Here is a 15,198-nt window from a genome sequence, read left to right on the forward strand (position 1 = left end):
TAGGTCCATCAATGGCTATTAGCCAGGATGGGCAGGGATGGTGTCCCTAGCTTCTGTTTTGCCAGAAGCTGGGAATGGGCAATCGGATGGATCACTTGATGATTACCTGTTCTGTTCATTCCCTTTGGGGAACCTGGCATTGGCCACTGTCAGAAGACAGGATACTGGGATAGATGGACCTTTGGTCTGACCCAGTATGGCCATTCATATGTTCTTATTATGTATTACTTAAATAGTGCTATCAGCATACATGAGGCCGGAAGGAAAGTGTTCTGATGCACTTGACCACAGGCAACTAAGACATCTCATTTTATTGTCCAATAAGATAATGTGATTCTCCAAATTTGCACCTGTGATCTCATTCTCTCAAATTAAAATGAAATATTGTTGCTGGTGCGATTATCTAAAGGCATTGTTCTACATTCTGCTTGTTTTATTGTGGACTGTTGTGACAAGGTTTCATATTTTAATTTGTTTTTGTTTTCAGCATGTCTGACTCATGCTTGGTCTGATATATTACATTTTGTGCTCACTTTAGTGTAAATTAAAATGTCCCTGCTACAACCAGATTGAGGCTGGGTCAGAATTAACAATCTCCAAAAATGTATTTCAAATTTAAGCAAAACAAATCCAATACCCAGTTAACCATAGTTAGTGTCCATCTGGTTCAAATCTAGAGCTGATCATACAGAACAGCATTAGTCAAGTCCTCCATTCATGCTGTCTGCTGTTGAGTGCTCATTCCAACTCTGTCCCTGAATATATTTTGTCTCTGATTCCCAATCAGGTTTATAGAAAATAGGCTGATAGGCCAGGAGCTTCTAGTTTGCTGCATATATGTGAATGGGTTTGTTTTGATAAATTAATTGTGGAAACATGTATTCCACTACTGCAGCAATACAGGACAATGACATGAGTATTTCCACCACCAGTAATATATCCTAAAAGATAGCTGCACATGGTAGTTAAAAGCTTTAAGTATGCATGCACACTGCCATTTGTTGTGGATTTGATTGGATTATTGTGTAATTTAAGAGGCAACCACTGAAGTAGGGCGCTCTCCTCTTCCTCATTCAGAAACTGAAGTATAAAGCAGTCTAGTAGATTGTCAATTTACATATTAACATAATGAGTCTTTATTTTTCATTCACTGTCTGAAGACAAAGTACTAAAGCCATGCTGTAGCTTGGTGAATCTGGAATCCTTATGTTCAGTGATAGCACAGATCTGATTTTTCTTCAGCTTCATTTCTAAAAACATCAAAAACATGTTTTGTCCATCCCTAAGGAAATTTTTTGACTTAAGGACCAGGATTCTCTTCCACTACTGTGGGTTACAGCACAGCACTTTTGGCTTCTGTAAAGCCTCAAAAGAAAAAATAAATCCTCTCTTTGAAAAGTAAGAGACTTTAATCACAATGAAGTTTAAGTCCATCATGAACTACAATGTGACTCAGATATGCCTGTCTTGATCTCTGTGAGAATGCTTCTAATTTTGCCAAAATCAGCTCTTGACTAAGTTCTGCAGTATGTTCCAAATAGGGGACAACCAAATGATTATATTTGATCACTGTCTTCAGTGGTCTGGGCTGCCTAGCAATCCTGTATACAAGGTGGATCTCCATGAAATAACTCACTAATAGCTTGAAAAGCTGAAAGTTGTTGTCGTATTTTGGGACTTATATAGGACTATTGGGAAATGCTGTTCAAAATAAATACAAATTTTACTCTGACTTCTGAACTGGTGCAAGATATACCTCCATCTCTCAGCACACCCTTCTAACATTCCTCATGCTCAGTATTTGGCAGAAACTCCATTTGACTGAATACTCTTTCCCTGAGGAATGATGAAATAATTCTGCAATGGCACATATATTTAAAGTTAACCCTTTGCATCCTTTGTTTTTTATTTGCCCCCTCATTACTCTTTCATCTTTTCCACATACATCAGGAAACAACTGGTTGCATCATACTTCCAAAGAGCACATCTAGCACCTGCCCAGTTGTATCAAAGCCCGACTTCCATAACTAAAGTTTTAAGTGGTTCAGAATACAAATGGAAGGTCTTTACAATCAAGTCCCTGATTGGCCTCCTCTACTTCTCCTGGAAATAGTACTAGTGCTCTTTCTATGCATGAAGACCTGTTGCATGTCAAGAGCTGCACATTCTCAGATAATCTGTCCATCTATCACTTCTCATTATTGTATTGTAAAGGAAATAGCAATTTATTACTGATAGAAGACAATTTACCAGATTCTACTCTTATTAACAATGGATTTACACCACGATAACTCCATTAACTTTAACAAGGTTCATTTAAATTTATATCATTATAACTGAGAGCTGAATATAACTTTACATTTTTCCTCTGAGAGGCCATCTGAAGCAGCATTTTGTTTTCATCTTTCATGGAGAATGATGTAGTTGTTCATAAAAGAGCCTTCCACATTTGGCTATCACATGGGTAAACTAACAGGGCACAGAAATTACTTTTTCCTCAATGCTTGCTGAAGACACAGTCCAGGTAAAAACCTGAAACCCTTAATGGCATCAATGTTTGTGCTAGATAGACTAAAAACGTTGATAAATTCACAACTCTGTGAAAGAAAGGTAATTTTCGACTAGTTATTATTGAGATTGAAGTTTGATAAAAGTAAGCAGCCATAAAAAATGCAAAGTGGGGGATAGTGAGTTGACTCGTATGTATAGTCATTCACTGGCTGGGATATCAAACTCAATTCTGCTTCTTTTTCCAGTTAAAAAGCATGAAAATATACCTAGAGCACGATAAATAATTCTAATTTTGATATATTAAGGTGCACTCTACATCAATCCTATGCTTTTCCATTTTTAGAAAAGCCAAATTAATCTCAGGTGTAATTCTGACTTCAGATAAATATGACCCCTACACTCAAAAATGACAGGTTTCAGAGTAGCAGCCGTGTTAGTCTGTATTCGCAAAAAGAAAAGGAGTACTTGTGGCACCTTGGAGACTAACAAATTTATTAGAGCATAAGCTTTCGTGAGCTAATAAATTTGTTTTTCTCTAAGGTGCCACAAGTACTCCTTTTCTTTCTACACTCAAAGTGTCTCACTTCTATAACATTCTGTAAGTTAAATTTGTTAAATTATTTTTAACACACCAAGAGATTTTTTCATTCCTTTTTTTTGCATGTATATTTTGTTTTTATTGTGATGTGTAAGATTTCTCCTTGTTTGGAGTGGAGGATTGTTATCTGTACTTTTTTGGCTGCTGGAGTTCTCTACATGAGTTATGGGCATTTTAATCCTAGACACTACTTTTAGAACTTCATTTGTTTTGTTGTAGTTGCACAGAGAGAGAGCTATAAATTAGTCCTCATGAAGCCAATAATTCAGATATATACTTGAGGAATTCCTTTTGGTTCAATTATATTTATTTTTCCAAACATTTTGTTTGAGCGAAAATGAGATGGCTATCTACCGTTTCCTTATTTTTTTTCAGGAAAGCAAAGGGTTGTTGACTTCCTCTCCCCTCCCTTCCTTCCTTCTTTCTGAAGGTACTGTACTCATCTGAAAAAAGAGAACGAAGTGATTGTTCCTGTTCTCTTTCTTAAGTCATTTGAAACATTGTCCTTGCTAGTTTTCTAAGTTTACTGCAATCTCTACACAGGGAGCAAGAGAGATTGCCAACAGGAAAGCAGGTAGAGAGCTTAGCTCATTCCAACTTCAACAATTGGTAAGTTAACCAAGAAAGCATTTTTACTTAAATCTCTGTTAGTTTAATATATACACCTTTAAATACAGGAAAGACATTTATCAACTACCAGACAAAAGATAACGACTATGCATTGGTATGCGGTATATATTTTATTTTAAAATATCTATAGTCAGTTTTTTAGATACTGCCATTAGTAGTATGAGGTTTAACCAATGTTAAGAAGCGGTTTCTCAGTGAGGTTGAGAATGTCTGCAGTATTCAGTGTTGTGAATTCTTCCATATGAAGCTGAGTAGTTGACCTTACCTTTCCAGCAGCCACTGTAGCTTGTTTTAGACTTCACTGACTTTATATTGGAAATTTCAGCAAGGTTTACTATGACCTCACAAAGGCAGAGATAGGATAAGTATGTTCGTAATTGATAGGCTAGTATAGTTTGTTCATCTCTGACCATTACTTCAGACATATTCATTCAAGTGTTACACCGAGCAACTGAGCTGTCATCAAGCTGTGCCATAAAAGGGAGAGAATTACTAGGGTTTTTTTTTTAAATGGAGCTGTGTAGTGTGTGAGAGAGAGTGCACGTGTTTGTATCTCAGTGCCTGTGGTATATGCAGTCTGAAAGCAGTGACATTTCACTAGTTAAGTGAGATCCAGTTTCATTTAAAAAGACTAAGTTACAAGCTATGTCACAAATACTAAGATTAACCACCAATGTTAGTACTATGATAAAATGCTGGCTAGTCATTTATATTCCTTATCAGCCAGTGGCTGGTCAGCTACAGTTTCCAAGTATCAGGTACAACATGTTAAGCTAGCAAAGTTTGACTGCACCATCAGCAAAGAGTATGATCTAAGAATGCATTTTATTTTTCTAAGGCAACTCAACAGAAATAGCAACTTTTATACAGGAAGGTGCAGTTTGGCTGAGGAGTAGAATAGGTCACATTTCTACAAAAGAGAAGCCTGATCATCTCTTGAGCCCACTTTAACTTGCGAGTGAGACTTCTGAGCTTTAGAATGTTCTGTGGGACATTCAAGTCCCTGGCAAAGTCCAAATGCAGGGCAGGGAACCCCAGAGCTAGTATGCACAACTATGGCTGCTGGTGGATCCCCTGAAATCCATGAGTTCTGGCAGGTTGAGCCTCCTTCTCAGAAGTGGGGATATAATTTTCCCCAGTGACTGAACAAACACATTATTCCTCCTTGTGGCTCCTTTCTATAGCTTTCCCCTCCCCCTCCCATCCCCCATGGTAGGGAGTGATCTATCCCACATTACCAAGTTTTCTGATAAAATTATATGTTTCTCTACTCCTTCTATTTATTAACAGTTATGAAGTGCTGATTGTAGTTTGAAGTGAAATGTATCAAGTTTGTCTAGTTTGGTGCTATTTATGAACCTTGGATGATAACATTTTGTAGGTAGTAGAAGTATTTAAGGTTACCGGTATAGAGACCAGTTCTCAAATGCACGCGTGAAAGTGAGATATGTACTTTTTTTATTTGGATACCCAGTTTGGCATTTAGCTAGACAAAAGGCCATTTTATGTGACCAAGTACTGATTCAGACAACCAAATGTGGGCTTTGGACATCTATTTAGGTGACTACATTTGAAACTGGGCCCCCATTCATATGCCTAATATGATAAACAGAGAAGTCATCTTGTTAATTTACCTTGTAAAGTATGCAATTTGCTCAGTCTACAACTTCTGAGGCCACAGAATTTCTTTGTTTCTCTGCTGTTACCACAGCAAAGATGAGCTCAAGCTGCAAAATTTTGATCTGGATTGCAAACATTCCAAAGTTCTGGGAAGGTTGGATCCAGCATTTAGGTTCAATCTACAATTAAGACAGGAGCCAATTGCAAAATTTAGATCCAGATTTCAGTTTTGATAATCTCTACAAATTCATGTATGCTTGCAGTCTCGGCCCATGTTTACTATATATCCTTTCTCTGAGAACTCTGAAAAGAGATCATTCTATGATCCTGAAGCAAAAAAGTGTGTATACTTGCTGTTTAAGTAGCTAATCAAAAAATAAAGTGCTGGTTCTAAACTCAGTTCTCTATTAATGTTTAAGTAAAATAGCACTGCAGAATGATAGTTTATAATTTAGTTGTAAATATAGACCCTGAGCTTTGTACTTCATTCTTGGATTACACCTTTCAGTTACATTTCTCTTGGATACAGTGCTTTTTTGTCTTTTACATTGTGCATTTTTTGTTATAAAATCAATACAACAACATCATTTTATATAATACAATTGTAACAAACTAACTTCTCTTTGAGAGTTTAGGAAATGGAGTTTTGTCCTTGTCTCGCATCATTGTAAAAAAGTTATAGGCAGAGAATCATAGCTTATGAATGCCAGCCTTCTTAAATATATAGTATTTGTTAGTTTATAGCATAAGCTTAATGTTTGTGAAATGTATTTTAGTGATTAATTCCTATATTATTTAAAACATTGTTTTCATGGAAGGCAATAAAATAGGTATTTACCAGAGACACACTTTTTTTTATCTTATTTAAAAGCTTATTGGTGCCTTTGTTATAAAACAAAAACATAGTTACAGTGTTCAGAGTAGCAGCCGTGTTAGTCTGTATTCGCAAAAAGAAAAGGAGTACTTGTGGCACCTTAGAGACTAACAAATTTATTTGAGCATAAGCGTTCGTGAGCTACAGCTCACTTCATCGGATGCATTTGGTGGTGTAGTTTTGAATAGAATAGAATCATAGAATATCAGGGTTGGAAGGGACCTCAGGAGATCTAGTCCAACCCCCTACTCAAATAGAGCTGTTTGGAACCCCAATTCCCATTCCACCGGATATTCTGAATATATTTTTTAAAATTGTTCCAAAATTAGAATGAAAGTTTGAAATTTTCCCATGAAATGAAAATTCCAAAATTTCATTTGGAAAAATTGAAATGATATTTCATTTCAACAAGGTCAAGCCTTTTAAAAAAAAAAAAGTCATAACCTTTCATTTCAAGTTTAACCAACTTGACTTTTATGTCAAAAGATTTCAACTTTTATATTATATTACATTGTTATCTTATAAGTTATAACAGACCATAACAAGTTGAAACAATGTTGAGATGAAATGAAATATTTCAACCTTATCTAAATGAATCATTTTGAGAAATGCTCAATGAAAATTTCAACAAAAAATGTTTAGCGGGAAAATTTTTTATCACAGTAGTTTTGAACTATTATGTACTAACTAGCTAATGTATAAGTTAGTATAATGATAAGGGCCCAGTCCTGCAGCCTTACTTCTGTGAGTAGCTCCATGGAAGTCACAGGAGAAAGGGCCTGATCCAAAGCCATTGAAGTCAATGAGATTCTTTCGATAGAAAGACGATCTTCTACTGGTACAAATTTGTGTGAGTGGAGTCATGCTCATATGCACCAGCTGAGATTTGGCTCTTAGGTTCTAAATGTTTTAAATGTATTTCCTCTCACATTCTGGCATCTTACAGCTGTTGTGGTGGTCTTTTTTTGGAAATGGGAGAATTTTTACCTTGAATTATCAGGTATTTTACACACAAACCTTGAAGAGTCTTGGCCTAATTGTTAAGGCAACTTGGGCATAATGTGGATACAGATAAGTTATAAAGCTGTACCTACAATATTGCATATTTTTTGGCACTGCACAATGTGTATCCAGAAGATAGATGTGTTGGCACACCTATTAATTGTCTAGAATTAGAATGGAAGAAAACTTCTTGGCAGCCTCAAACCAGTAATGCAAGATAAACTCGAAATAGAGTGGAGACCACCACATTCCTAGAAGTAGTCCTGGACAGACCTTAAGTAGGCTGCAAAACTGATTATCCCAGGCAGATTGTATTGAACTTATATTGCTGGGGCTCCAATACAGTAAAGGAATCTGCATGAATAGACCATTTCACCCATGCAGATCCCTTTGCAGGGTTGGTCCCTTAGATACAATAGCAATAGTGCTATGTAAAAGAAGATAAATATAGACAGAGATAAATGTATTCATTATCTGACAGACCTTTACCAATTTTGTGTCCTGAACATCTGCATTAAGGACCTTTTTGAAAAGTGTTGTTAAACCAAATATTTTTAAAACCTAGTAGCTTCTCCACTCCCACTTCCCATCCCAAGAGAACAAACTGAACATGGAGAAGTGAGCTCAGAAAAGACAAATGTCTCAGAGGAAGGATTTTAGAAGGAAAAAATAAATGGAAGTCTTTAAAAAGAAGGCAAAAGGCAGAAAAATTAGCTTAAGAGGAATCACAGTGGAAAAGCCTGATGTTACCCTCATTTTCATGTTGAGAAGTTGACAGTTATGAAACTCAGCCTGCAGCTGTCTGCTGCTGGAAAAGTTACAATACCATTTTTTTAATGGATAACATTCAGCATGAGGATTAAGAATGTTTATCCAGTCAAAAAAGCTTCTGACTAGGTGAAAACCTAATAGTTATGAAATATGTTTTATAAATTACATACCTATTGTACTACATATAGGATGTCTGACTTGCCTTCGTATCCATTTGGCAGGGATCAATCCTTCTTGCCTAGTATATAAAATATGAATGATTCTAGGAAAGAATCCTATCTTTTTGAAAGAAGTACTTAATGCTTTCATTTGATGCCCAGGGAACTTATACCTATGCAGTAACACAAATGGAACTACACAGGTGCTACCGTGGTTTTTGTATAGTCACAACAAAGCAATTTCTCCTCTCAATTGACAACTGTAAGGTACTGCAAGCGGGTTTCCTTCTTTGACATTACAATTACATTAAACAAGTCTTATACTAAAAGAAATTGGGATAATTCTAAAGGTTTTTAAACTGCAATGATATTCCCTATCTGGTGATTTAATTTCTCCCTCTTGTACCATTTGCTCCTGGTTTCTTGCTGCATTGTTTAGAAGCTTATGTTATCAGTAGCAGTCAGTAACTTGAATCAGGCAACTCTGTCCACATATTTATTTAAGTGACACCATCATAGGACCTAATCACATTAGCCACGCCATCAGGGCCTCGTTCACCTGCACATCTACCAATCTGATATATGCCATGTGCCAGCAATGCCCCTCTGCCATGTATATTGGCCAAATCAGACAGTCTCTACGCAAAAGAATAAATGGACACAAATCTGACATCAGGAATCATGACATTCAAAAACTGGTAGGAGAATATTTCAGCCTCTCTGGCCACTCAATAAAAGATTGAAGGGAGGCAATTTTGCTACAGAAAAGCTTCAAAAAAAGACTCCAACAAGAAACTGCTGAGCTTGAATTAATATGCAAACTAAATGCCATTAACTTGGGTTTGAATAGAGACTGGGAGTGGCTGGGTCATTACACATATTGAATCTATTTCCTTAAGTTAAGTATCCTCACACCTTCTTGTCAACTGCCTAAATGGGCCATCTTGATTATCACTACAAAAGTTTTTTTTCTCCTGCTGATAATAGCTCATCTTAACTAATTAGCCTCTCACAGTTTGCATGGTAACTTCCAACTTATCTGTATGTATATATCTATCTATCTTACTATATGTTCCATTCTATGCATCCGATGAAGTGAGCTGTAGCTCACGAAAGCTTATGCTCTAATAAATTTGTTAGTCTCTAAGGTGCCACAAGTACTCCTCTTCTTTTAGCTATTATTCTGTTTCCCAACTGAAAAACAAAAGATGCAAATACCTTTCGCTTTCACTTCTTAGAAAAAAGACACTAGATGAAAGCCAGCAATAGTTTGATACCAATTGTGAAAATTCCACTTTATAAAAGATTTAGGAACTCTGTGTTTTTCATTAATTGGATAGCAAATTTTTGTTTTTTTCCAGCAATTTTTGTAAACAACTTAAATTAAAACTGCCCTAGTTTTTGATGGCCCATGCTGATTGGGAATGTAGGGCACCACTTCACATACACAGGATTGCATGGAAAAAGGAATGAAAAGTTTAAATGTTCATTGGGCATGACGGTTCACAATGCTGAATTTACAAAAGCAGTCCGATGATTTTAGTTAGTATGTAGGTTGATACTTTTCAGTGAAAAACACTCCCCCTCCACTTTTCTCTATTGGATTAGAAAGAAGTGCCATTGATTTGAAACTGGAAGCAAAGCAGCAGTGAGATCATACCATGGGTTTTTATTATTATTTTGTGAGGCTGTATTAAAGAAGTATGCTAACATGAGCAATCATGTATCCATTGTCTGATCTTTTACTTTGGAGCAATAATTTCTCCTTATTCATTGATCAAGGATGGAAACTATATAATTTCTCTGGGTTAGATTGTAATTTTACAGTCTGTTCTGAGTAATGGGGTAGCACATAGCTGCACTATGCCAGAAGCAGAAAAGAGAATGAATTATGAGCCAGCAAATGTCCTGTTTTCTTTCCTACTTTCTCCTTATTCTGTGAGGGGAGTAAATTACTTCACCCCTTTTCAGAGGGCAATTTATGCATCCCTACCCAGATACCTGAACAACTATTCCGGCTGGCAAGTAAAGGGGGTTGGGGGAAGCCATGACTACTCCTATGCCTTTTCTCACTCCCTGATTGCTTGCAGGATGGGGGGAATATTGGCTAAGCAGTCTCTGCTTGTCCCCCCATGACCAGAGTTGTAATTTGATGGAGTTTGTGGGCCCTATTCGGTCATAAAATATGTTCTTACTATCTCACACTGGGCTTGCTCATGCTCCCATTGAAGTAAATGGTAAAAAAAACCACTGACTTCCCTCCTGGCCCTAAAGTCTATGGGAGCAGGATTGGGCCCTTAGGTAAATCTGCAGTATTTATGTATTTCACAATATTTTCTCCACATATAAAATTGTAATAGGAACATTTCAGTAGTATAAATCTAGCACATATTTACTGCAGCACCCATTCCTTTGGTATCTTGGCACCAGATAAAATCATTAGGATTCATAAAGTTGAAAATGATGTCTTCCTCATGGCAGGTCTCCCAGAAGGTAGGTATACCTCTTTCTACATGTGCACATATTTCGTAAATGGATTTATTGATGCACTCTGTAGCTTTAATGAAAATAATATGCACTATTGAAAAATAATTTAGATTTATTGTCCTCTTTTTGGAGGGCAATATTTCCTCTCTTTCTAATGAAAGAAATAACTTGTTAGAAACCCACCCCCTATTGCAATTCACTAATGCAGATTTCTGCAACTGTGCAGCGTCTACTGAAGCCAGCACAGGATTAGAGTTCTCCTGTGGAAATTGAAGTAAACCACAGACAACTCACTAGTAGAGGATGAATTATCTAATTGTTCCCACGTTTAACAGGAATAAGAGGTGCTCATCTCACAGTAAGTATTTATGGAAATGAAGGAAAAAGAACTCTGGTCACACATGTTGTCCTTTCAAAAGATAGGGACTCAGAGTACCATGCAAATTATCACTGAGTATCTCTGATTAACACTGAAACCAAAACATTAAATTCATCCAGTTACGAGAAGCAGTACAGATCTGAAGGCAGAATTTACCTGCAATCATACAGATAGCAGCATCAACCACCTGTGTGTCACTGGGAACAGATCTCAAAACTTTTGACTCCCAATATACAGGATGCCATTCTCCTATCCTAGAAGATAAGAAACACCTCTCAACTAAAATATAAGTCACAAATCAAGAAATTTAATTCAATGGGAGTTATTTGTATCCTGTGGGTAGAGAATCAGGATCCAGGATTCTATCTGATGACCTTAATGAACAAGTCCACTAGTCATCCACTACTGGCAACAACGATACACATGAGCAAGTGTAACATATTTTGTGCAGTGATGCAACATGTCCAAACCAGTAAGTCAAAATAATGTATGAGAATTCTATCTATCCTGGGGTTTATACAGATGTCCATCACTGTAGCAGATGTGCACCTTCCACGTAAAGTCAATAGCAACAGTGAAGTCCCCAGTGGACTTCATGGAATCTCTGGCACTTTTCCATTCTCAGGAAAAAACCAAACAAACTCTGCATGGGGAAAGGTTTTTGTTTTTTAATTTTAAGAAGTTACTGTTTTTGTTCTTTGCTTTGTCTTTTTTCAAGGTTTATTTGTTTTAGCAGTCGGTTGTTTGGTTTTTTGGTTGGATGGAGGTTTTTGAGTATAAGGGTGTGTCAGTATTTTGAGCATTGTTCTTGTGATGGAAAGCACTTTTTAAATGAGGCCTTTGGGATGACTGATTAAAAGTGATTAATAGAAAGTCTAAGTAATTATTGGAGCTGCTTGAAAATTTTGATGAAATTTCAAACTTTGATTAAAAACTGGATGCAATTTTTGTGAATATTTTTTCAAAAACCACATTCCCTCTTTTTGACAGCTTCTAATCATTATTATAGTATAACGTTCGTGATGTTAAGCTAAGAGTCGCCATTACCGTCCTGGGCTTCATTTTTTCAGAGTTTTGTAACAATGCCATTAAAATTGTATTTGATTGAAACTTGTCAGCCATAGTACATTTCTGCCCTAATGACTGGATTAAAATGATGAAGCTGAATTTTAGTTCTGAAATGATGATATAAAATAATAAATAATAATAAAAAACCCCAAACCAACCAAACAAGAACTGTGGTGCCAATTTCAGGTTCTTTCTGACCTGTTGCAACTAACTGTTGCTTATTTTTAAAACCTTAATTTTTGCAATCACTAAATTTAGTAAAATAATAATTAAACGCTCTATGTGGGATGTACATTGGTGGATCAGAAGGAAGAAATAGCCTGTTACTCAACTAATTACAGGATTCAACTTTGGGATCACAGGGGAAGGGGAGAAAGCCAGAGAGGAAGTTGTCTTAAATTACTTTCTTGCGAGCTCTTGACCTGGTCAGTCAGAAACATTGTTCTGAGCTGGAGCTAAAGCACCAAGGATGTTGCCCTTCACCTGCACATAGATGAGGCAGGAATCTGGTAGTGTAAGTTCTTTTTCTGATAGAACTGCTTCAAATAAGAATTGTTTCCGTACACTTGTAGCCCCCATTTCTTACACCTCTTAAAGAAGAAATACAAACAATAGAATGGGAGCAAGGCCACTTTGGGCTGAATGCAATATGGCTACATACATATCACATCTCTTGCAGCCACATTTTTGTTTACTTGCATTGTGTTATCTGATGAGAATTAGGCAGCACACTTTGCTGATGAAGAGAAAACTCCAAGTTCAAATCTCAGGGCCAGAGTCTGCCCTCAGATATGCCCGTGTCTGGAAGCACATGGACCAGAAATTAGCAGAATACAGCCCTTAACTTTGTATTTTAGTTTCCTTATATTCTATGAAGATTTTACAGTTTTTAACATGGTTTCAGTGTGGTCTTACCATGATACTTGCTTAGCTTAGGGAAGTATTTTCCCTTAAAAACAGGAGAAAGGGATGTTTAGTTAAGCTCTGGAGTAAGGCTTGCATACAATGCACCCAATTCTGGAGGGCTTTCCTCTGGACTGAGGAACAGGTAAACTACTGTACTATTGTCAATGTCACCAGTGGGGTCTGGGAAAACTAGCTAACACAAAGTCCTATGTTAACTTTTTATTTAACCTCCTCAGCTCTACCCTGAACTTTAAATAGGAACATAGAACTTGCCATACTGGATTAGACTGAGGGTCCAGCTAGTCCACTATCCTGTGGCCAGTACCAGATGAGTCTATGCTTGCAAAGACTCATCTTCCATACCACATCCCTTCAATAGTGTAGAGCTGAATTCTCTTTTATACCTTCCAGTAGATAATACAGGAATTTATAATTAACCATTCAAGATATATACTTTTTGGTTGCTTCAGCTCAATTCCCTTCTACTCATCTTCAGATAAGTACTCTAAAATTATATTGATTGGGAACATTTTGCATTTGTTTAGTGCTTGTGAAAGATAGTAGATGAATGGCCCTAGAAACAAGAGTTCTTCGTTGCAGACAGGTATAGCACATAACATTTCCTCACATTGGCATACTGTAGCTCTCACCAAAATGTAGGCAATTAACAAGTGCTCACCTGTCTAAGATACTATTTGCTCTCAGAATAATAGTTAGTACAAAATGAGAAGAATCCACAAAATACTGACAGCCTCTCCCCTGTATCATTTTAAATGAAAGTGACATTTTAAAAATCATGCTTTTCAAATTGGTTATTTTCAATAAATAATTTTAAGGACCAACTTAAAGGCAGCCTTTAGTGCACCTGTTCAAGTATATTTTTCAAAATAGTTGACCACAATTGTTTTAGGGAGTTTTAATTGTTGGGAGGCAGTATGGTCTTGCAGTTAAAGTGCCAGACTGGGTCTCAGGATATCTGGGTTCTGTCCTTGTTTTGACACCGTGCAAAGTGTTTTTTTTTAAAGGTAAAGGGCCTGATTTCCTTTACACTAAATGTAAGACAAGAGTAACTCCCCTGAAGTCAGTGGGAATTGAAGGCAGTTAACCACTCACAATCAGATCTAAAGTGAGTAATAATGTATCCAATTGAAATAGCCAGGGAAATGTAGGCAACTATCTAGATAAGAATTTGGCCAGCACACTGTATTTAAGAACCTCTCTTATAAAAAGGTCAGTCAATGGGCTATTTAGGAATTGCAATATATATTAAAAATAGGTGTCCAGACCTTCCAGAAGAGATTGAATCAAACTTCAGCTACGTGTTCATAACTGAAAGTGTACACAACTAAATCCACCTAAGCTTCATAATGATGAGGGATGCATAATTTGAAAACTATTTTTAAGGAACTGGAGACTGAGACAGATGTGAGCAGTGGATAGGTTATCTCCTGCTGTCAGTATCTGGAGTTGAGTCCTCCTGTTTCAGTTCACACAAGTTCCACAGATTCTTAGTGGTAAGTTGGTTCCCATCGTTTCAGCACCTCTGAATTTCACTTTGAGTTGTGTGAACCCAAAAATTCAAAGCAAAACTTTAAAAAAGGATGAAATCCTGACTGTGTTGAAGTAAATGGCAAAAAACTCCCACTGACTTCAATAGGTCCAGGTTTTCATCTAAAATCTTGTTTTGGAGAGAACATATGGTAACTGATCAAACTCAGCTGAGTATCCTCACAGTAGCACCCCTTCTCTTCACATGACTTCCCTCCATGCGCACACATACTTTACTTGAAGATCTCTTCTTTTAGGCACCTGTTTATGTGCAAATGAAGCATTCAGAAGATGGATTGTCTGGGCTCAAAGACTCATGATGTGGGAGCAAGCCAACTGGCTGGCTAGCTTGCAGATCAAGGACAGGCATCCCCATCTACTAGCTCCTAAAACCTGTGGAGATAGGAGGCTACCAGGCCACTCCCTGACCCTCTATGAGATAGGAGTGAAACTATGGTGGGAAGAAAGGATCTTAAGCTAATCTAAGTCCCTTTGAAAGGTCCATAAATAGCACTGAAAGGTTCACTTTTGCAACAAAGCCCTAAAGCAGAAGTGTTTAGCTGAGGTTATTTTTCATTCTGGACAATCTGCAGGGCTCCATTATTTATCAAAAATTCAAAATGCTAAACAGTTCAAGAAGATTTTG

The 15,198-nt window shown here is 36.9% G+C and overlaps 1 protein-coding gene across 2 annotated transcripts in view; it reads left to right on the forward strand.

Moving 5' to 3' along the window:
* The first annotated feature begins 3,087 nt into the window (after nt 1-3,087).
* Nucleotides 3,088-15,198, forward strand: part of ZNF366 (zinc finger protein 366) — a 40,799-nt gene continuing 28,688 nt past the window's right edge. For both annotated transcript variants that reach the window (XM_038401121.2, XM_043514279.1), the window contains exon 1: nt 3,088-3,718. The gene's annotated coding sequence lies outside the window, so the exon portion shown is untranslated. The remainder of the gene's footprint in view (nt 3,719-15,198) is intronic.

Source organism: Dermochelys coriacea, chromosome 5 (genome assembly GCF_009764565.3).
Source record: "Dermochelys coriacea isolate rDerCor1 chromosome 5, rDerCor1.pri.v4, whole genome shotgun sequence".
NCBI lineage: Eukaryota > Metazoa > Chordata > Testudines > Dermochelyidae > Dermochelys > Dermochelys coriacea.